A 23,304-nucleotide genomic window follows, 5' to 3' on the forward strand; every position below is an offset into this window, starting at 1 on the left:
GAGTCGTGACAGTTGCAGTAAACGAAATATGTTTCAAATGTGTCATTGACACTGGAAGCCCTTTCTCCATAGTGAGCGAGGCAGCATTTCAAAAATGCGAAGGGACTGGGACTTGGCCCGCTTTTCAAGTGCGAGGAATAAAGGTGAAGGGCGCAATCTACGGTAAGAGCGTTGAAATCCGAAGGCAGACTCGGCTTAATTTTGCCTGCCAGGGAAGAGAGTTTGAGTACAACTTCTTTGTGCTCCCAATGCTGAATGTGGCAATGATTTTGGGAAATGACTTCATGAATGCCCACCATGCAGTAATTGACATGGGTGGAGGAGTAATGACAGTTCAAGTTGGGGAGCAGCCAATTAATTTAGTATTCGATGAATGAATATTACGTGCCGAGTCAGAAATTAGTTGCCTAAAATTTCAAGCTCAAACCGAGTCGCAACTCAGACTGGAGCTACTCGTGAACTATGTAAGTGAGTCGTGCTCTACGTCTGGTGAGCAGGGGAAAGATGTTGTTTTTGCTGATGCAGTGAGAAAGAGCATCGCGGGTGTCAGAACCACGGACAGGGAGAAATTGTATTGCCTACTTAGGAATCATGAACGAGTATTTTCTGAGACTCCGGGGGCGATTAAGGGTTTTACTTACCAATTCAGAGTACGTGACCATCAGAAGTTTTCTGTTAGACCGTACCCTATTCCCGTGGAGTATAAAGCCCAGGTGGAGAAGGAAATAAACAAGATGTTAGAACAAGGAATAATTGAGCGGGCAGTAAGCTCGTACAACTCACCCTTGCTTGTCGTACCAAAACGCGACAACTCGGTTCGTTTGGTACTAGAGTCAGACAGATAAACACAATTATTATGTCGGGAACGGACTGGCCTAGCCTTGAGGAACTCTTACAACGTTTCCACGGAGTAATGGTACTATCATCTGTCGACCTCCGTTCGAGTTTTTGGCAAATCGTGCTACACCCATCTTGCAGATTATATACAGCGTTCCTGTGTTATGGAAATTGTTTCCAATTCCAGCGTCTCCCGTTGGGACTAAACGTCTCATCACCTCCTTTTATAAGAGGGTTAAATAGCATTTTGCCTGATGATTTGAAACAGCGAGTGACGATTTACTTGGATGACATATTAATTGCGGAAAAGTCGTGGGAGGATCATAATGACGTTCTGAACAGACTACTGGATGTTTTTGAGAAGGCAGGTGTAACAGTCAACTTAGATAAGTCACAGTTCGGATGAGAGAATATAAAATTTTTAGGCCATATTGTCTCAGCAAATGGAATACAACCTGACCCGGAGAAAATTGCGGCGACAGCGGAGTGTGCAATGCCGACAAATAAAAAACAGTTGCGAGCATTCTTAGGCCTGTCTAATTTTTATAAGCGATTTATAAATTTTAGTGTACTTGGTACACCCCGTCTATGTGGACTAACAGGGAAGAACGCTTTGTGGGTCTGGGACCAAGAGGCACAGGATGAATTTTATAAATTGAAAAAGGCATTGGTAGAGGCTCCCATCCTCGTGCATCCCGACCTGACACAAGAATTCTGTTTAATGACGGACAGTTCCTTGTCAGGATTAGGTGCGGTACTGTTTCAAACGGAAGGAAATGATGATATTACAACTTGAAAAACAATCTCGTTTGGGAGCAGGGTGCTCTCTCGATGTGAAAAAAATTATTCAGTGACAGAACTCGAAGCACTCGCGATAGTTTGGGCATTCTCAAAATTTAGGTATTTCTTATTTGGGAGGACCACCAGGGTATACACTGACCATCGTGCACTCCAATTTCTTGTGAACACAAAAATCACGCATGGGAGACTAGGACGCTGGGCACTATACCTACAGGAATATAATTTCACTGTAGAATACATTCCGGGACAGAAAAATGTAATTGCTGACGCTTTATCGCGCATTCCTATAGGTTTGGTTCACACACAAGAAGAGGAACTCGGTGAAAATAATTTTAGCATCCTATACTTAGAACTAGCGTTCGAGAACTTTGTTTCCATTTCTTTAGGGAGTATAGCGGACGAACAGTATAAAGACGCAGTATTGAAAGATATAAAGAAGAAGTGAGAGGACAAGGAGAATGTAGGAATACGCCAGTACGACTTAGTGCGCCATAGAACACTATTCAAGAAACGAGCCCTGGACGACTCCAGATGGGTGTTGGTGATTCCAGAAGAACTCGTAAACAAAATTATATTGTACATACATTTGAGTTTTGGTCACTTCGGAACACAGAAATGTTGTGAAAAACTGAAGGAGATATGCTATTTTAATAACATGCTACAGCGTATTCGTTGTGTACATAGAGTGTGCGGACCTTGTCAGCGAGCAAAGGCGGCCACAGTGACGTATGCTGCATCATTGCACCATAATACCAAGCAAACTTTGTGACCTCGCGGCCGTGGATCTACACTCCTGGATATTGAAATAAGAACACCGTGAATTCATTGTCCCAGGATGGGGAAACTTTATTGACACAGTCCTGGGGTCAGATACATCACATGATCACACTGACAGAACCACAGGCACATAGACACAGGCAACACAGCATGCACAATGTCGGCACTAGTACAGTGTATATCCACCTTTCGCAGCAATGCAGGCTGCTATTCTCCCATGGAGACGATCGTAGAGATGCTGGATGTAGTCCTGTGGAACGGCTTGCCATGCCATTTCCACCTGGCGCCTCAGTTGGACCAGCGTTCGTGCTGGACGTGCAGACCGCGTGAGACGACGCTTCATCCAGTCCCAAACATGCTCAATGGGGGACAGATCCGGAGATCTTGCTGGCCAGGGTAGTTGACTTACACCTTCTAGAGCACGTTGGGTGGCACGGGATACATGCGGACGTGCATTGTCCTGTTGGAACAGCAAGTTCCCTTGCCGGTCTAGGAATGGTAGAACGATGGGTTCGATGACGGTTTGGATGTACCGTGCACTATTCAGTGTCCCCTCGACGATCACCAGACGTGTACGGCCAGTGTAGGAGATCGCTCACCACACCATGATGCCGGGTGTTGGCCCTGTGTGCCTCGGTCGTATGCAGTGCTGATTGTGGCGCTCACCTGCACGGCGCCAAACACGCATACGACCATCATTGGCACCAAGGCAAAAGCGACTCTCATCGCTGAAGACGACACGCCTCCATTCGTCCCTCCATTCACGCCTGTCGCGGCACCACTGGAGGCGGGCTGCACGATGTTGGGGCGTGAGCGGAAGACGGCCTAACGGTGTGCGGGACCGTAGCCCAGCTTCATGGAGACGGTTGCGAATGGTCCTCGCCGATACCCCAGGAGCAACAGCGTCCCTAATTTGCTGGGAAGTGGCGGTGCGGTCCCCTACGGCACTGCGTAGGATCCTACGGTCTTGGCGTGCATCCATGCGTCGCTGCGGTCCGGCACCAGGTCGACGGGCACGTGCACCTTCCGCCGACCACTGGCGACAGCATCGAGGTACTGTGGAGACCTCAGGCCCCACGTGTTGAGCAATTCGGTGGTACGTCCACCCGGCCTCCCGCATGCCCACTATACGCCCTCGCTCAAAGTCCGTCAACTGCACATACGGTTCACGTCCACGCTGTCGCGGCATGCTACCAGTGTTAAAGACTGCGATGGAGCTCCGTATGCCACGGCAAACTGGCTGACACTGACGGCGGCGTTGCACAAATGCTGCGCAGCTAGCGCCATTCGACGGCCAACACCGCGGTTCCTGGTGTGTCCGCTGTGCCGTGCGTGTGATCATTGGTTGTACAGCCCTCTCGCAGTGTCCGGAGCAAGTATGGTGGGTCTGACACACCGGTGTCAATGTGTTCTGTTTTCCATTTCCAGGAGTGTATTTGGGCCACTAATACGATCTAAAGCAGGTTTTGCATATGTTTTCGTAGCGGTGGAGCTAACCTCCAAGTTTGTGTGTCTAACTCCGTTGAGGCGAGCCACAGGATGGGTAGTGGCTACTGCATTTGCAAATCAGTTTCTGCATGAAGTTGGGCATGTGAAAAGGGTTATCTCTGGTAATGGACCACAATTTAGATCGCAATACTGGCACCGGATGCTTCGAAGGAGAAGAATTAAACCTATATATATATCTCTATTTCACCCCAGTGAGCGTATTTTGCGTGAATTAGGAAAATTATGTAGGTTATACTGCAGTCGTGATCACCGATCGTGGGACATACACCTAAAAGGATTTCAGAAGATAATTTATGAGTTGCCTAATACGTCAACAAAGCTTCCGCCAATCACTGTGCTAAAAAACAAGGAGCCCCCGAGCAAAATCAAAGAGGTGGTGCCTTGGCCACTAGAGCCGAGACTACGCCGGAACACAATTGTTGACTTAGCTTCACGCAACGTCAAGCGTGCAGCAGAAGCCAGAGTCAAAGTGTATAAGAAAAACAGTGTTTCATGTAGGACAAAAAGTTCTTGTCAGATCACACAAGCTGTCTAACAAACGGTCAGGTGTCTGCAAGAAATTTTTTTAATCTCTTTAACGGCCCGTATCGGATTCCCAATGATAACGCCATAGAAGTTGAGAAGGGCTACACCATGTGTCAAGCGTAAAACCATACATTGAGTAGAAAGGACAGTGAGGAGTAGAGAGGACGGTGAAGAGAAACAATTAATTAGTTTACATTTGTGATAACTGCATTTTGAATAATATGTTGGTAAAAATAATGATAAAGATGTTTCTATGTGATTGATTGAAGTGATGTTTTTAGTTTTTTTTTCTTTCCTTGTGCAATTAGGATTTAGGTTGGTCGAAATGTGAAGATAAAAGGTTTCTTTGTGAACGAGTGAAATGCTGTTTATGGTTTTTTGTGTAAATTGAAAAGAGTCGCTCCTGAGAGAAGCAAGATCTGTGTTGAATTAATGCAAAACTCAGGGGAATATCCAATCTGTGGGTATTATAGGACTGGCAACCCAGGTCTCCAGCCTTTAGTAGCCTTGTTTCCGATTTTCTGCTTTCAGTGCTACTATCTATCTATTACTATTCTATATCTGTCAGTATAAATGAGGATCTCTTACTATAGTATGCGTGCTGTATGATAGGAGAACTCTGAGAAAGGAATGAGTAAGTTTGGAATCTTGAAAACAGGATGCGATAATACGATTGTTTAACCAATGGCTTCCCAATTTACGCTAATATGTTAATATTGATGATATATGTCTTTTTTGTTCTTTATAGCTGAGTACGTAAAGTGCTGTCTGTGGATTTCGTATGTAGATTGATTCCCTTCAAGGTGAAAGAAGAGTTGTGGTTTGTGTAATGTACGTGGCCCTGAAATAGTATTATGGCAGTCAAATGACGAGCAGTTTCCCAGCAAATGGAGAATGGAACGGAAATGTGGATCCTTTTTGTAGTCTTAACTGATGTTGAACCAGAGCCTGAAACATTATTCTGCTTTAATACTTGTCCTAGAAAAGTGACGTTTATGTGTTTTGCTGATGCTGTGTGCATTACAGCTTACTGTTTTCGCTGGTGCGGGATGCACTGCAGCCTATATGAGTTGAACTGAAGAAATGTCCCTCTTGAAGGTAGAGGAAGATTAAATAATTTTGATTATGGGACCGAAGGAAAGCTTGGTTTAATGTAATAAGGATGAAGCAAAACATTTGTCATTTAAACTACAGTAGGATTCGGATCTTTTGTGTCTGTTGTAAGTTCAATATGTTAAGATGAAACTATTTTACAGAATAGAGGAGACCACAATTTTGCCATTCATGAGAAATGAATCCAGAATAACCACCATAGGCGAAATAACTGATTTGGAAGCGAATGGTAACTTAAAGAAGGAACGAAATTGGAGCAAAATGGGTAAGAAAATGTAATATAACATGTAGGATGAAAATATTTTTACCCTTCTCAGAGTCATCTGCTTGATTAATTCTTGTGATAACGTAATTTTAGATGAAATTGTCTTACTGTTTTATGTATAAACATATGAGTATGATAAATGTATAATTGCGAGTCTCTTATCAGATGTGTCAACTAGTATAAATGTTTTGGAGTGCAAATAACCATTGTTCTTTTTACTATGTATGTTTAAGGAAAGTTTCTCCATGTTTATCATGTGACAAGACATATGCCGCGAAGGTCAAGAAGAGAACGAATTAGAACAATGTTGTAGTGGTATAAACACTGTGTTGAAGTAGCATTGAAGTAGCTTGTTGGATTAACTAGTAGTGGATTGAAGTAAAATTTTGAGTAATGCATGTTTATGGGTAGTTAGTTTGTAGAATAGACAACAGTTGTGCATGTGTGTGTGTGTGTGTGTGTGTGTGTGTGTGTGTGTGTGTGTGTGTGTGGGTGGGTGTGAGTGTGTAAATAACTTGTGAATCCTATGCTGTCGTGACCTATACTTCCACAAGGCATAATACTATTCATTTTACTCAAGTGAACCACATTAGTAATGTGGATTTAGGTATTATATTGTCAGTTCATTTAATTTTTATTTTTTTTACTGTCAATTTATTTCACTTTTATTTATTTATATTGCCAAGTTATTTAACTTTTATTTTTAAATTGTCGATTCATTTAACTTTTTTATTTGAAAAAAAAAAAAGACTAAGTCTAACTTTTGTTCTTAAAAATTGTGGAAGACAATACAAAGCGGTATTATGTATGACATTTTGTAATCACATAATTATGATGAACAATTTCTGTGAATGCAGTTGAGAACGTGAAAACGAACCGGCTAAACTCTTACGTGACAGCGGGAGCAGCGAGGAGGAGGACTAGTTGTAAACAGGCGGGTTTCCCAGCAGGACACACTGTCAGCCGGGCCACTTCTGGAGCACGCTCGCCAACAAAAGAAGGGCTGCGTGACAAACACTTTCCCTTGCACCCGGAGCTAATGGGCGGCCGCACCAGTGCGACCCTTCGTGGTGACGATGACCTGAGATGGGCGAGCGGTCCACCGCGCGGAAATCCATTTGCCGGCAACGCACCACACGCACGCGACCGTGACGAGACGGCCGCCGTGAAACGACAGAAGACAGGGGATAAAGGGACGTGGAGCCGTTTGACAGGTAGTGTCCAGAGAAAATGGCAGACTTCAACGACGCCTATCAACATTTCCTGACGGATGCCCACCGTCGAGCGACAGTTAATCATGGTTCGATGTTCTCTGGTCGCTAAGGGTGGCACAAAGAAGAGCCACTAAGTGTTATTCTAGGCCAGGAATATCAAACCGGCGAGCCAATTGCGGATAACTCAAGACTTTAACAACACAAGGGGCGTGGAGCCTTTTGACACGTACTGTCCAGAGAAATTGGCGGACTTCAACGACGCCTACCAACATTTCCTGGCGGATGCCCACTGTCAAGCAACAGTAAATCATAGTTCGATATTCTCTGGTAGCTAAGGGTCGCACAAAGAAGAGCCATTAAATGTCATCCTTGCCCAGGAATATCAACCTGGCGTGTCAAACGAGGATTCCGCACGAATTTGACAACACAAACATGGATCCAAATCGAGATGTACGTGACATGGGCCACCAAGATAAACTTCAGAGAGGGCAGAGACGGCGGGATTGCACGCATCAGATGGACAAAAATCCCCTCTCCCTCCTCTTACATTGTGCCTCGGAACAGTGGAACGACTGAGTGTGCCAGTGAACAGTGATTATACGGTTCTTAGTCCAATGCATATACGTGTGCTCTTTCAGAGAAACTTTGATTGTGTATCTTACAGGGGTTCGATTTACTGATGTTTTTTTTTATTAGACTGACTCTCGTATTTTGCAGGTGTTTTATTTATTGGTGGCTTTTTTTTTTAGACGTTGACTACTTTACTTTCAGAGCTGTTTTTTATTTCTCGATGTTTGTTTTTGTGTGTTGTATTAGATTTGTGATATTTTGTTTCATAAGTTCATTCCTGTGGCATTGGTTCGTTTATCAGTCAGATAGCTATTCAAGCTCATTGCACTGCGATCGATTAGCCTTTGCATGGGGCATATTTATAGTGGGGAACCCCTTAAGGGTAACAATCACATAATTAATTGTTTCAGTATAATGACACAGTAATCATAGTTTGCTAACTAACTGAAATATAGTAGAGTGATTAAATTAGTGCCACAAAGTTATTTTTTTCTACCAATTATTAGTTTTATACAATATAGAATTTTTTTGCGATAACCACTTTGTAAAACATGTTTTTTTCTGTTATCTTTTTTTTCTTTTGCGGGTTGTGATTGAAATGTTCTGCTTTATAATACTGATGTTATTTTCATGTTTTTTAAACTGCTGTGGCACCTTTACTATTTTTATAAATTTTACTTGTTAATAAAAAGTCATAAATTTTCCTGTCATCAGTTGGCTCTTGCAATGAGCAAATACTGCTGAACTCCATAAGGGTAACAACCATAAATTGTTTTCATATTAATGACACAGGGACCATTGTTTTTACTTGCTGACCGAATTAGGTCTATGCTATCTTTTAAGTAGGTGTCACAGATCCTTCTTTTCTCTTTAAAATTGGTAGATTCTAAAGACGTGTTGAAATTATTGTGTTTTAGCAAGTAGCTGGTGACCTTTTGCGTTTTCTTTACATTTTTGGTTTAAATTGGGTGTGAGAAACCTGTTTGGGAATGTCCTAGCATGGCCAGAAAATTCCCTGCACAGTCTTTCCCCGGAGCGTTGGGGTTTTGAAAGGTCTCTGTTGGATTCCTTTCATGTTAATTTCTTAAATCTGTTGTCATTTACGGCATAAATTCCTCTTATAAATTTACTGTGGTGTTTGTGACTATCTTGGAGGAGACTGAGCAGTGAAACGTGTTACTTTTACATGGAAACAAGAACGATCTGTCACACTACTACACTTTAAAACACAGTTTATATGTAATTCATGTCACACAGTCTCTTACGGAACCTACATTCCCTTTCTTTTATATACTGTATATGATAAGATACTGTCATCCCCCTTTCCTTCTGTGTGAGAGGATGAATGAGCAAATGTATTCCTAGTTGCATGCTTGATGGTAGCAGACAAGCCTGTCTGTTACAGAACAGTAGGACCAACGTCGGAACAGGTAGCTACGCTTTCTAAAAGCAGAGAGGTTTCTATTCTTAGTAAGGTCCTGTCCGTCCCTTGTCATGTTGGTATAGGAAGCTACCTCTCTGGTCACTTCCGTTTGTAGCTGTTAAGCACGCTCGCTAGGAGCCCAGGGCAGTCTGTCAGCCGCGAGCGTCTGAAGTGGTAAGATCTCCGGCTAAGCGCGTGTCTGCTAAGTCCGCAGGGCAATGGATTTCTTAAGTTCAGCCTAACTGAAAATTTAATCACCTTTATTTCAGGTTTAGCTCTAAAATATCTAATGTTATCTTAAATTGTAACGCAGTGTATTTCGAGTGTGAAGTTCAGAATATGTTCCAGTAGTTGCTTTCTCACTACTTTGTGAGTAAAGTGGAACCACATGTTGATCAGTAACTCTAACTAAGATCATCAATCTTAAATGCGAATATGCGTGAGATTATAACGTATCGTTTTGACAATATTCTTCAATATAGCAAGTTTTCTTTATGTTCACCCCACGTGGGGTGTACTTTGTGAGACCAGTATCACGTGCTTATACAATTGTTTGACCCATCAGGTTAATAGTAAGATGATAGTAACCAGTTCGAGGTTTTTGTTGTGAAAATTGCTTTTCGATCTAATTTATTTTAATTATCAAAATTATTGTGGAGTTCCACTCTTTGTGTAAACCAAGTTGACCACGTGAAGGATGTGGTGTAATCATCAAAGTAGCCCTCAGCTATTCTTTTCGGGAAGATTTCACAGAGAGTTAGTATGAATTTAGTGTACCAGCGTGTGGTAACTACATGACCGACAGGATTGGGCTACAAACGTAACTTCTTTGGTATTCATTTGGCTAGAGGCCATGTGGTTCTCAGAAGAAAAATAGCAATTATAATTTTCACAATCATTTTCTCCGAAAAGATGTAGTAAAAGTAATAAACCATAGCAGAGGATATTCCTACACGCAAAAGATAAAAAATAGACCTTTAACTCCTCTATGGCGCAAAGTATGCTGTATGGGAGCAATCTAACCAAACCAGTGATGTTCTGTGTTCATCACAACCAGCTTGGACTACCAAGTGCCTCACGAACAAGTGCCCCAAAACGACTGAAATCCTACATGGCCAGAAAGTATTCCCCTAATCTCCTTTGTTCAAAACCTAACACCCGTAGTTTGGATAGACATCACACATCATTTGGTGTCGGAAGTGTGTCGACCGTTGGACCACATTTGGACGTCCTTAGCAGATATTTGGTTATGGTGACCCATTTCTTACGCAAATCTGATGTTATTTCCTTATATTTTGACAGTAAGATATACAACAGGTTGACTGTATTAATGAATACCATGTGATCTGATACTTGTGAGACTCTTAAGATAATCAAAACATTTTTCTACTATTTTGAACTGCACAGCCAAATGACACACAAAGAACAGATTTCAGTAACTGTCGAATTTGTTTTTTCTTAATCGCTTTACAAAGTAAGTTGAAGTATGGACACTTTACTGGATTACAGATGCTACTGGTCATGGATTAACTACATCACTATTAGAGTTTTTACCATAATGTCACATCGATTAGCGAGATATCCATAGTTAAGACTGTGGAAACTGTGAATAAAAGATGCAAAGGTACAGATCTTCAGGAAAGAATCCTAGACCTTAATGCCCACACATTTTGTACGCTTTGTGCAGCTCAAAATCTCACGTCACAAGTGAAAGATGCAGCTGAAAGTGGAAGACATTTTTCTATGCCTCAAGGAATTTTTTGCCACAGAAGAAAAAACATATTAGCACAGTACATGCTTTCATTTTAAAGCTATTGTGGGAGAACGGATTCTAGGAGATAAATGCATTTGGTTTAATTTAGAAAAGAGCTATGGTGCTCTATATAAACTGTACTCAGATGAGAATACCAACTCTGAAACGTATACAATGGCTAGTTCCTTAACAGCAAAGTTAAAGTAGTTTTAATTAAAAGCAGATTCCAGACTCGGCTACCCTCTTTTCATTTGATATAGAACACATGTAATCTAACCTATCAATAACAGAAACAATGAAATCATGAAAGAAAATCATAAAATCACTTCTGAGAGTATAAAACATGTTATATTTAACAAAATATTGTTAGATGTGTTCAACATCTCATACAGGATTACATATATGGACAACATCCTGCGCATCATAAATGAACCAAGCAGTAAAATTGATCAGTTATACGCATACCTAAATTATATGCATTGCAAGATAAATTTTAAAATGGCAGAAATGCAAAACAGACAGTTAAAAACCTTTGACAATACCATAAAGATTCAGAACAACCAACAGGTATTCGACATACGTCAACATCCATAACAACATGCACAATAATACACAAGGCATGAAATCATGAAAACTGACTCAAACAAGCAGTAGTTAGATACATGTTCCACAGAGTAAACATGGTATGACTAAAAACAGTCAGCTTCCGAAAAGAAATAACTACAATAGTACAAACAGCTACAAACAATGGATACAAGGAAAATTTAATAACAAAGATGGACAATAAAATAAAGAAGCAGAAAAGACTAAACACCTAACTACCAACAACAAAAGGAGAGAATTCCACACAAACAATCGTAGGAGACACAAGAACAGGATTAACACAGAGAAAGAAAAAGATGGTATACAGTGACACAGCGACCCAAATACACATACAGAATCTCAAATATTTTAAAAAACAGGGCATAAAATATCCTACCAGACCATCAATTCATTAAAAAGTCATGGAAAAAACAGATCTATATCAGAAATTGGGACTGATATTGACTGGAATGATAAGAATCATGAAAGATTCATAGAAAAAATCTAGATTCACAGCAAAAGTTTCAGACTAATTACGTAATGCTAAGAAAAAGGTTTTAGAACCAGGTTTTAAACCGAAAGACGTCTCCGGGGGCAGATGTGGTCTCTGGTCACAATTGATTGGTTATGAACTGTAGATTAAAACTGAAGAAATTGCAAAAAATGTAGGAAATTATAAGATTTGTTGAGTTTCGTAATTCACTTCGCCGTTGCGTGTTTCTAGTTGTATCTTGCAGACTGGATGGGTCACCTTGCCCTGCATAATCTGCTCTTTGTCGTGAAATGTTGTGATTGTGTGCGTGCGGAGCTAGTCTTCCCACGTCCTTTGTGCGCGCAGATACGGGTGGTCGGTCGTTAAGTGGATGCCTCATGTAGGCTGGAGACACTGTAGCTTGCAGATGTGTGTCGTGACCAGTACCCCCCCCCCCCTCCCCCACCCGTTTGCCACCCGCGCTCTTCCCCGACAGCCCGCACACGCTATTCGTTCGTTTCTTTCGCCAGTCGACTCGACTGAATCGAGTTATTGAGTAGTTGTACTTTCCTACGTAGCACGCACGTCCGCGTCATCGTATTTTATACGTTTCTGTCTGGCACATAAATAGCTAACACATGTTGTTGTTGTTGTTGTTGTTGTTGTTGTGGTCTTCAGTCCTGACACTGGTTTGATGCATGTCTCCATGCTACCCTATCCTGTGCAAGTTTCTTCATCTCCCACTACCTACTGAAACCTACATCCTTCTGGCGTTATCAGCATCTGACAGAGATTGAAAGGGGCTTCCTTGTGGGTCTCCAATAGGCCGGATAATTCCTTCGTGACGCGCTTTTTTTTTCGAAGAGTGTATATGAAGTTACGTTGACATCCCATCATGTCTTTTGGGAGTTTTGTTGAATGACATAGATGTGATTGAAATAGATAATAAATGTGTTGTATGTTCTAAATATTCACACAAGTCTGAAATATAATCTCCACCAGAATGAAAAATGCTACTATCATACCACAAAAAAGGCGAATACCTTCTAGGAAGAGTTAGGGATGTAAAAGAAGAGAACTAGCTTTTCGACTTACCTAGCAGCTTCAAAGACAATTAATTCAAAACATCTTGGCATATTCCCACTTTTTTAATTGTTAGAATTAGTGGGAGAGGGGGGTTTTGCGAACAAATGGTCCCCTCGGTGAAAAAATCAACCCCCTGGCTCAACCCAGAAATCAAAAAATTGTGTTAGCCATCCACCCCCTCCCCTCTCTCAGAAACAAATCCAGCCACAAAAATTTTATCCCCCCAGAAAAACTTTTCAGCTGTTATATGTATGCTGTATTATGTTTACTATGGCAGGCAAATCTTGTGGATTTTATGCACTGGATCAGGGACTTTGGCCTGTAAATTGCAAGATGCAGGCGCTACCAACACCGTGTAGCTAAGACAGGTCACTGTACTGGGGAAGTTGGTGGTGGTGGTGGTGGTGGTGGTTAGTGTTTAACGTCCCGGTAACAACGAGGTCATTAGAGACGGAGCGCAAGCTCGGGTTAGGGAAGGATTGGGAAGGAAATCGGCCGTGCCCTTTCAGAGGAACCATCCCGGCATTTGCCTGAAACGATTTAGGGAAATCACGGAAAACCTAAATCAGGATGGCTGGAGACGAGATTGAACCGTCGTCCTCCCGAATGCGAGTCCAGTGTGCTAACCACTGCGCCACCTTGCTCGGTGGGGGAAGTTGGGGTGACTTGTAAAAAGCATGTTTACACCACTTACAAACATTTTTGACATCCATGCACGACTCACCATGCACTTTCGTCCGTTGGCAATGGATTACAATCCGCGCAGTGCCTTTTGCGTTCTAAAATCGAATGTTGTTGTTGTCTTCAGTCCTGAGACTGATTTGATGCAGCTCTCCATGCTACCCTATCCTGTGCAAGTTTCTTCACCTCCCGGTACCTACTGCACATACATCATTCTGAATCTGCTTAGTGTATTCATCTCTTGGTCTCTCTCTACGATTTTTACCCTCCACGCTGCCCTTCATTGCTAAATTTGTGACCCCTTGATGCCTCAAAACATGTCCTACCAACCGGTCCCTTCTTCTCGTCAAGTTGTGCCACAAACTCCTCCCCAATTCTATTCAATACCTCCTCATTAGTTATGTGATCTACCCATCTAATCTTCAGCATTCTTCTGTAGCACCACATTTCGAAAGCTTCTATTCTCTTCTTGTCCAAACTATTTATCGTCCATGTTTCACTTCCATACATGGCTTCACTCCATACAAATACTTTCAGAAACGACTTCTTGACACTTAAATCTATACTCGATGTTAAAAAATTTCTCTTCTTCAGAAACGCTTTCCTTGCCATTGCCAGTCTACATTTTATATCCTCTCTACTTCGACCATCATCAGTTATTTTGCTCCCCAAATAGCAAAACTCCTTTACTATTTTAAGTGTCTCATTTCCTAATCCAATTCCCTCAGCATCATCCGACTTAATTAGGCTACATTCCATTATCCTCGTTTTGCTTTTGTTGATGTTCATCTTATATCCTCTTTTCAAGACACTGTCCATTCCGTTCAACTGCTCTTCCGAGTCCTTTGCTGTCTCTGACAGAATTACGATGTCATCGGCGTACCTCAAAGTTATTATTTCTTCTCCATGGATTTTAATACCTACTCCGAATTTTTCTTTTGTTTCCTTTACTGCTTCTTCAATATACAGATTGAAAAACATTAGGCAGAGGCTACAACCCTGTCTCTCTCCCTTCCCAACCACTGCTTCCCTTTCATGCCCCTCAACTACCTACAAGCAAACCATTCAAAGATTTTGAAAAGAATAGTTAACGGAGTTTCCATAGTTTGGGGTGAGATATTTAGAAAGACGATTTATTCCATAAATCATTTCATAAAAATTAGTATCATTTTTTTTCGCCAGTCGTAGATTGTTGAGCTGAAAAGCTGTTGAACATTTCTTCCAGACTCTCGTTAACGAGATATTCCGTGAGACGTATACCATGCTTTAAGATCTATTGTTCAGCGCTGTATGGGTGCAGTGTATGACAACCAGAGGGGTCCTGCTATAAAAAGAAATGGCACCCCAGATCATCATTTTTGGTTATCTGCCCGTATGGCGTGCTACAGTCAGTTTGGCATCCCACAGCTGTCTGGGGCATCTCCAGACACGTCTTCGGCCTGGACTCTCAATGACTGGAGAAGAATTGTCTTCACCGATGAGTCTCGCTTCGAAGTGAGGCCCAATGGCCAGTGGAGACATGTCTGGAGAGTCCTTAGACAGTGTTGGGATATCAACATGACTGACGCCCGCCATACACCCCAACAGCCATGAGTAATGGTCTGGGTTACCACAGCAAGACCCCTTTTCTTATCGTCTGTAGCACCCTTATGTCACAGCGGAACTATATTCTACCCCATTGTGGGCTTACATTTCAGCAAGAAACGGTCGCCGGTACACGGCGAGAGTTGCTACTGCTTGTTGCCGTCCTTCTGAAACCCTACGTTGGCTAGCAAGGTGGCCCAATCTCTATCAGAGAACGTTTGAAGTATTATGGGTAGGGCTTTTCAACAAGCTCGGGATTTTGACGATCTAATTCACCAGTTGGAAAGAATGTGGCACGATATCCCTCAGGAGGACATCCAACAACTCATTCAATCAGTGCCTTGCATAAGGCCCAGAGGTGGATCAGTGCGTTACTCACTTCCTCAATCACTTCCTCAATTTGTGAAGCTCATTCTCTTGAATAACTCATCCTTTTGTAACTGCGACCGGAACGGTCGTGGGGTTGGAGTGACGGAAAGCGTGACGGGACCCGCTGAGCGGCCTGCGAACAACACAATGGGAGAGGATGGGCACGATCGACGAAGGACAGAACGAACAACGACAAGATCTAAACGACGGAGTCATACGAAACCTAACACTCGTACACTGAACAAGAAAATAAATAAGCTGTCTACGGCGAGGCGATGTGTCCAGAGATGTACGAAAGGTTAGACTGGCTGGCTGAGCTTTTTTTTTCCTGTATTGGCTTTGCTGGCAGCAGCCTAGTATGCCACTCTTCAGCCTATTCAGCCTACAGACTTTGTTTTAAAAATATGAAAAGAATAAATAATAAAAACAGGCGATAAAATCGGAGACTTAAATAGTAATATGGCGAAAAAATCGTGGAACTTAAAACATAGAACAAAGGGATGATGATGATAGTAAAATACATCAGAAGTAGACAGGTAAAATAATAGACAATTAAAAACACACGGCGACAGTCTGGCTCCTGTTCACAAAAGACATAAGTTTCACACCCAGTGACAGCATTGTTTCTGTTCACAACACTAGAAAGGCGAACAACACTGAACGTTCACTGGAACAATGCACTAAAATGTTGGTAAATGTGATATACCACAGCCAAGAGCAGGTGGGGGGACAGATGATGGGAAAATAAAAAAGGATGGAAGGAGAGGAAAACCGAAGGGGGGAGGAGTGAAAGGAGCTGATGGAGGATGAGGATGCATAAGAGGGGTGAGAGGTGCTGGGCAGACGCGACAGGGAGTGGGGAAGGCACAAGAAGGGAACACAAAAGGACTCGGGGGGGAGGGAGAGAAGGGAAGTAGGGAGAGGTTTGGCTGGGAGAAAACAGGATGGATGGGGGGGGAGAGGGAGCCCAAGGAAAGAACAAAGGAGGAGGGGTGAGGATGAGAGTTGATAGGAGGGATAGATGGAGCGAGAGAGGGCATCATCTAGGAGGGGGACTTGATGGAAGCCACGTTGGGAAAGGAGATGAAGGGAGTGGAGATGGAGGGTAGGGGGGACAGAACAGTGAAGGTGTGGCAGCAGGTGGGGATGGGAGAGGAGAGGAGCAACCAGGGGGTGAGGAGCATGAAGGCGGCGGGAGGTACAGAGTATGCGGATTTGTTCGAGAAATAGGAACAGGTGGGGGAAAGGAATGAGGTCATAGAGGATCTGTGTGGGGGATGGGAGGCGTATACAGAAGGAGAGGCGGAGTGCATGATGCTCAACGATCTGGAAGAACTTATAGATTTTGGGGGGGGGGGGCAGAGATCCTGGTGCGACTGCATAACAAAGGATGGAACCGATTAAGGATTTGTAGGTGTGGAGGATGGTAGAGGGGTGCAACCCCCATGTCCAATGAGAGAGAAGTTTGAGGAGACGGAGGTGGTTGTGGGCTTTGGATTGAATAGAGCGGAGATGAGGCATCCAAGTGAGGTGATGGTCAATGGTGAGGCCAAGGTAGGCGAGGGTGGGGGAGGGCAGACAGGATGGGTGCAGACGGTAAGGGAGAAATCCGGGAGCCGAAAGGAGTGAGTGGTACAACCTATGATGATTGCCTGGGTCTTGGAAGGATTGATTTTCAGGAGCTGCTGGTTACATCATGTGGCAAAAAGGTCAAGGTGATTCTGGAGAAGGCGTTGGGACCGTTGGAGGGTAGGAGCGAGGGAGAGGAATGCGGTGTCATCGGCATATTGCAAGAGGTGTACTGGGGGGGGGGGGGGGCATATCTGCCGTGTACAGGAGGTAGAGGAGAGGGGAGAGGACAGAGCCCTGGCGCACACATGCAGAGGGGTAGAAGGTGTGGTAATTGGCAAATTCCGCGGCATTCGGTACCAGACATGCAATATTTGTGAAATTGCAATCATTTGTAAGTGTAGATGTACATAATATTTACCGATTTCCGTCCCATTCGGACCAATCCTTCAAGATATCACTTTTTTCTTCTTTTGAGAGGACCTCCAGCTGTGAAATGTATAATGGCTGTCAGAATGTATCAGTTTTGCTCATGCTTAATGTTGTTACCGGGCCTAGTAGCGTATATAATGGGTATGAACAGCATTAGATGCAGAGTGATGATGTGAAGGACCAGGAGCTCGTATGGGACACCGTTATCAGCATCTGACAGAGATTGAAAGGGGCTTCCTTGTGGGTCTCCAATAGGCCGGATAATTCCTTTGTGGCGCGCTTTTTTTTCGTGGAGTGTATATGAAGTTACGTTGACATCGCATCATGTCTTTTGGGAGTTTTGTTGAATGACATAGATGTGAATGAAATAGAGAATAAATGTGTTGGTATATTCTTAAATATTCACACGTCTGAAATATAATCTCCACAAGAACGAAAAATGCTACTATCATACCACATAAAAGGCGAATACCCTCTACGAAGAGTTAGGGATGTAAAAGAAGGGAACTAGCTTTTCGACTTACCTAGCAGCTTCAAAGACAATTAAATCAAAACATCTTGGCATATTCCCACTTTTTTAATTGTTAGCATTAGTGGGAGAGGGGGGTTTTGCGAACAAATGGTCCCCTCGGTGAAAAAATCAACTCCCTGGCTCAATCCAGAAATCAAAAAATTGTGTTAGCCACCCACCCCCTCCCCTCTCTCAGAAACAAATCCAGCCACAAAAATTTTATCCCCCCTGAAAAACTTTTCAGCTATTATATGTATGCTGTATTATGTTTACTATGGCAGTCATATCTTCTGGATTTTATGCACTGGATCAGGGACTTTGGCCTATAAATTGCAAGATGCAGGCGCTACCAACACCGTGTAGCTAAGACAGCTCACTGTGCTGGGGAAGTAGGGATGACTTGTAAAAAGCATGTTTCGATCTAAATGTCTTTCAAGCTGCCAGATAAGTCGAAACGTAGTTCCGTTCTTTTACATCCCTGGCTCTGCCCAGGACATATTCGCCTTTTTTGTTCTTTGATAGCACCATTTTTCATTCTGGTTCCCATCTTTTACTCTACCATCATTTCGGCAGTGCATCACTGTGGCTTGGAAACAGATGCCAATTTTTGTTGACTCGGGTGACGACTGACCCGGTACATGACCTTTTCTTTACTGTCTTTCGAGTAATGTTGCTTGAGTTGGGCGTCGTTAGTCTGGCTCCTCTACAGTTACCTACGTACCTACGTGGCACTGTTCAGCCTGTCCACTACAGCCAACTGTGTTGTCAGAGCACACAAGCCTCACCACCACACCAAGATCACATTCTCGCAGGAGGTTTTTTGTTTTATTTTTAATCTTTGTACATTTTGTTATTTTTGATAATTTTTATTTTATTGCTTTTAATATTATTATTTTTTAATTTTATTTAATTTTTGCGTTTTTAATTTTTTATTTTATAGTTACACACATTTTATTCACATTGTAAGAGGTCCATAATTACAGAATTTGTTGCTAGCGCACTCGAGCTGATGTAATTTCGATGTATTGCTCACGCGCTGCCTACGATATGTAAGCTAGAAGAAAATCTTAGACCAAAGAGCAGTATTGACTGCAGTAAGAACTGTGTGTTAGTAGGAGTAAGTTGTTGCTAGCGACCAGGCGTGTGTGGTGTATCGTGTTGGCTGGGCCGGTCGTGTGCAGCGATGGCAGAGCCTGAGCGTTGTAGGATAAGGTAAAAGCAGCCACGCGCATATGTAGTATTGTTACATCAAGTCCCATGTAAATGTTTTAAAAAAAATCTGTTAATAACAATCTTTCTCATAAAAAGTAACCTTTGACATTTATCTCAATTTAAAGAATTCACTAATTTCTCTATTCCTTGGCCACCCCGAATATTGAAAAGAAAAAGCAGTTCTTTCCTTTTATATAAGACAAATCTATCGGCCAGCATTGCACTTAGCTGCGCCAGGAAAAATTTCTTATAGGAGCAGATATATACGCGTTATCCGGCGATCTAATTAAGGTAAGATTTTTAGCTTATTCAGAATGATGTATCAAGGCCATGACGCAGCATTGCTGACGTCCAAAATTTACCAGGTTAAATTGACTGTCAATTATTGAAAGGTTATAAGTGACCCACATTTTTTTTTATTGAGAGATTAGTCACATTTTATTATTAATACGATACGCAATTTTCCTGTTGGTAGGTTATACTGAATGTGAACGACATAATTATATTTTTTTACTGTTGAGAGGTTTAGGAATTTTTCTGTTATGAGGTTACACTAAATGAGAATATTATTCCTATTATTTTATTTTGTGGGGAGGTTACAATATACATATGAGACTGTATACGCAGTCATATGAAAAATAACACTAAATACTTAATACAGTGCATAAAATAACATCAAACTTAAATAAAGTACCAAACGAAGTAGCAAATACTATGCGAAGCTTATAATAATAATGTACGTATATGGTCTATATTACGTAGATAAACTTACTAAATGACCGTATTTAGATAAACTTACTTAAAAACTTACTTCATCATAAGCTGAACGATTCACGCAATAGAATTGAAAGCACACATCTTGTTATTATCTCTTACCTTAAAATACTTGTCATTGTTTATTTAAAATGTGCGTTAATAAAAACCGAACATTTAGAAATCGCCACTAGAAAAACTGACGTGAATAATTCTAGCGTGAAATGTTGCAACAACCAATTGGAATTACGCATAATTGGTTGAAATAAGCAGAAGAACCGAGTAGCAATGTGTGCGCGACAAAATACTATCAACTTTTCAATACTATACGAAAATTGACTAACTTAAGCTAATAAATACGAAAATTTTAGATTAGGCTTTACCGTGACTGCTGTTGACATTAAATGAAACGGCAAGTTTACTGGTACCATGCACTTTTTCATCTAAGAAAAGCTAGTTTTTCCGAAAGTAAATTTGTTACAAGACAGTGTTGTAGTTTTCGAAGGAAACGCAGTAAAACATGTTATATTGATTAGATATAAGGTGACATTCTTTTCTGACAATTATGTTTATAGCAATTGTCGGATTGGTATTATTTTCTACGTGGTCATCGATAAAACTTTAAATGGTCGATCATCATTTTGTACAGGGCTGGGCATAATTCTGGTTTGGTACATGCATTATTCTGCAGGCCAAAACTTTTTGGATGAATTTAAGCCACTGGTGAATCAAATCTTTAACGCATAAACATCGAAACGATAATCAACTGCGATAATCAGTTTTTTAATTATATTAACCAGTTTTTTTTCACTATAGCAAATCGCAACGCTTAAAACGCAGCGCATTTCAACAAGACACAATTTTATGTGCAGACGCGTGATTTTTTGCACTTAACGCGAAAAATTGAAAGATTTTTGCAAATGATTCTTATAATTATCGTAAGAATTTATAGGTTCCGTGCCTTAGTCTGGAAAAACGGAACCTTCAAAGGATTGCTTTGTTATCCGTCCGTCTGTCTATATGTCTGTCCGACTGTTAATCCTTTTTCTCAGGAACTAGTAGACATATCAAGTTCAAATTCATGTCTCATATTAATGTCTATTATAGCTTAGTGGTGCAAAAATTTTAAACTTCTAAGCCACTTCAATCAAAAGGTACGCCCATTTACGTCACATTTTTGATACTCCCAAACTCATACATCAAAACCCGTAGGATACTTCCCGAATCATGGAATTAGTCAAGAAGCAAGGTTCCACAGTACAAGTAAAGTAAAATTCCATATCTTTTTAAGTTTTAATTATATCACATGAAAATATCTTTTGCCGTTAGAACGTACAGTCGTGGACAAAACGAGCGAGACCCCTCGCCTTTGCGTTATGCTGACCCGCACAGCTTTGAAGTCTGCTACACAGCATAACAGGCAAGGCGACGAAGTGCTACCAACATCCTATGCACAGGCGTGAAATTGAAAAACTATCCGAAATTTGTCAGACTGTTTTCAATCACGTGTAAGACTATATTAATGCTGATTAGTGTGTTAACCACAACACCTAAATGTAAGATATAAATGAAAGAAGAAACGGCAATTAGTATGAACAGTACTAAAAAAATGAATATCAGCTTATCGAAATAACATGACTGTGTCAACGTTCAGACCAGTCATACTGGATTACCGTTGCTGACCTGCCATAAAAGTGTGCAAATTTAGCAATGCGTGAAGATTCATAACGAAATTCAGTTAAAAATCATTCAGTGCCACACTTAAGTCAATTCAATTACTGACATAAGCGGGAAAAGTAGGCAGTAACAAGTATGAAATTCTACAAGAGTTTCATATCGACATCCACAGGGCGCCGGTACAGAGTAAAGGTAGCAATAAAACGTATTGGGGGCGCGAGAATTTCTTAAAATTCCTTTGCTGATAGTCTATCTGCCTCCATAGAGATTAGAACCGAAAACAAACCAGACCTCCCTTGCAGTAGCAAACACCTTTCACTATTCTAGCAGACAACCCAGGCAAACAGCCCTCTATTATTACTCCAGACATGAATGAGCCAGCAATTTCGCAATGGATATGACAAAATGATCTGCAGTTTCTGTTACATAGAGCTTTCTGGAGTCAAAAACATGAATTGTCTACCTTTATGTCTCCGCTTATGTGACAATCATTCGGGATGTTTATAGAAATAACAAAGAACTGTTAATAGCGAGTAAATTTAGTAGGATAATTCTGCACCACTCCAGCAAATAAATGGCGACGTAGCTGCCAAACGTATTATACAATGTTTCGTATTCTCCATTAGACGATCCACAGCCAGAAAATGTTCATTAGCCGAAGTGTTCCTTAAGGTAGCTAGCAATGGGAATGCTCGCACATCTAAAACTTGGTAGCATTAATACTGGGATCTGAATTACCACGTGTATAGGCAAATGGATTTTATTTGCATTCCTGTAAACGTGATTTGGATCGAAAGCGTAGCTGCGATTAATATACTACTGTATCGACTGTAACTGGAACAGTTCGAATAAAGAGTAGGGGAAATTATTACGCGGCCCTCATCTTCAGTAACTGTGGTAGCTATTTTCGTTGTTAGGATTTCGTCACGTAAATCGGTAAAAATGGAACCCTATTAGTCTCACTTTCTTGACCGTCTATCTGTCTGCCCAACCGTAAAACCCGACCACCTAGAGAACGGTTGGACATAATAAGCGGAAATGCATCGCACTTCCTGCGGTATGCGGTCCCTTGATAGTGTAAAAAAGTAAGCTATGTCAACGCAATCTAAACATACGGCCGTTTATGTAAAAAAAATTACCCTAAAGGTCAAAAAATGGTTCTAAGAACTATGCCACCAAACTGCTTAGGTCATCATTCCACTACAACTAGAACTACTTAAACCTACATAACCTAACACGCCAGGGAAGGATTCGAACTGAAGGCGCAAGCAGCCGCGCGGTCCGCGATATGACGCCGTTGAGCGCACGGCTAACCCGCGCCGACTAGCTGTTAATATCATCTGGTGTTACTAAAACGTTATTCACTTCTGCTGAATGATTTTCTGCGCAGTTCATTTAAGAAAGAATAAGTAAAATATATTTAATTTTACGGATGAGGAAGGATGCCTAATTCGTTTCCCCTTGTCGTTATTCATGATGTTAGATTCGCAATCTGAGCATACGTACTATCCATAACCACACTTTAGATCCAAGTCATAGTCACAGATATGCAAATACAACACATTGGCTTATACTTGAGGTATTTCGTT

Source organism: Schistocerca gregaria, chromosome 5, assembly GCF_023897955.1.
Source record: "Schistocerca gregaria isolate iqSchGreg1 chromosome 5, iqSchGreg1.2, whole genome shotgun sequence".
NCBI classification, from domain to species: Eukaryota; Metazoa; Arthropoda; class Insecta; order Orthoptera; family Acrididae; genus Schistocerca; species Schistocerca gregaria.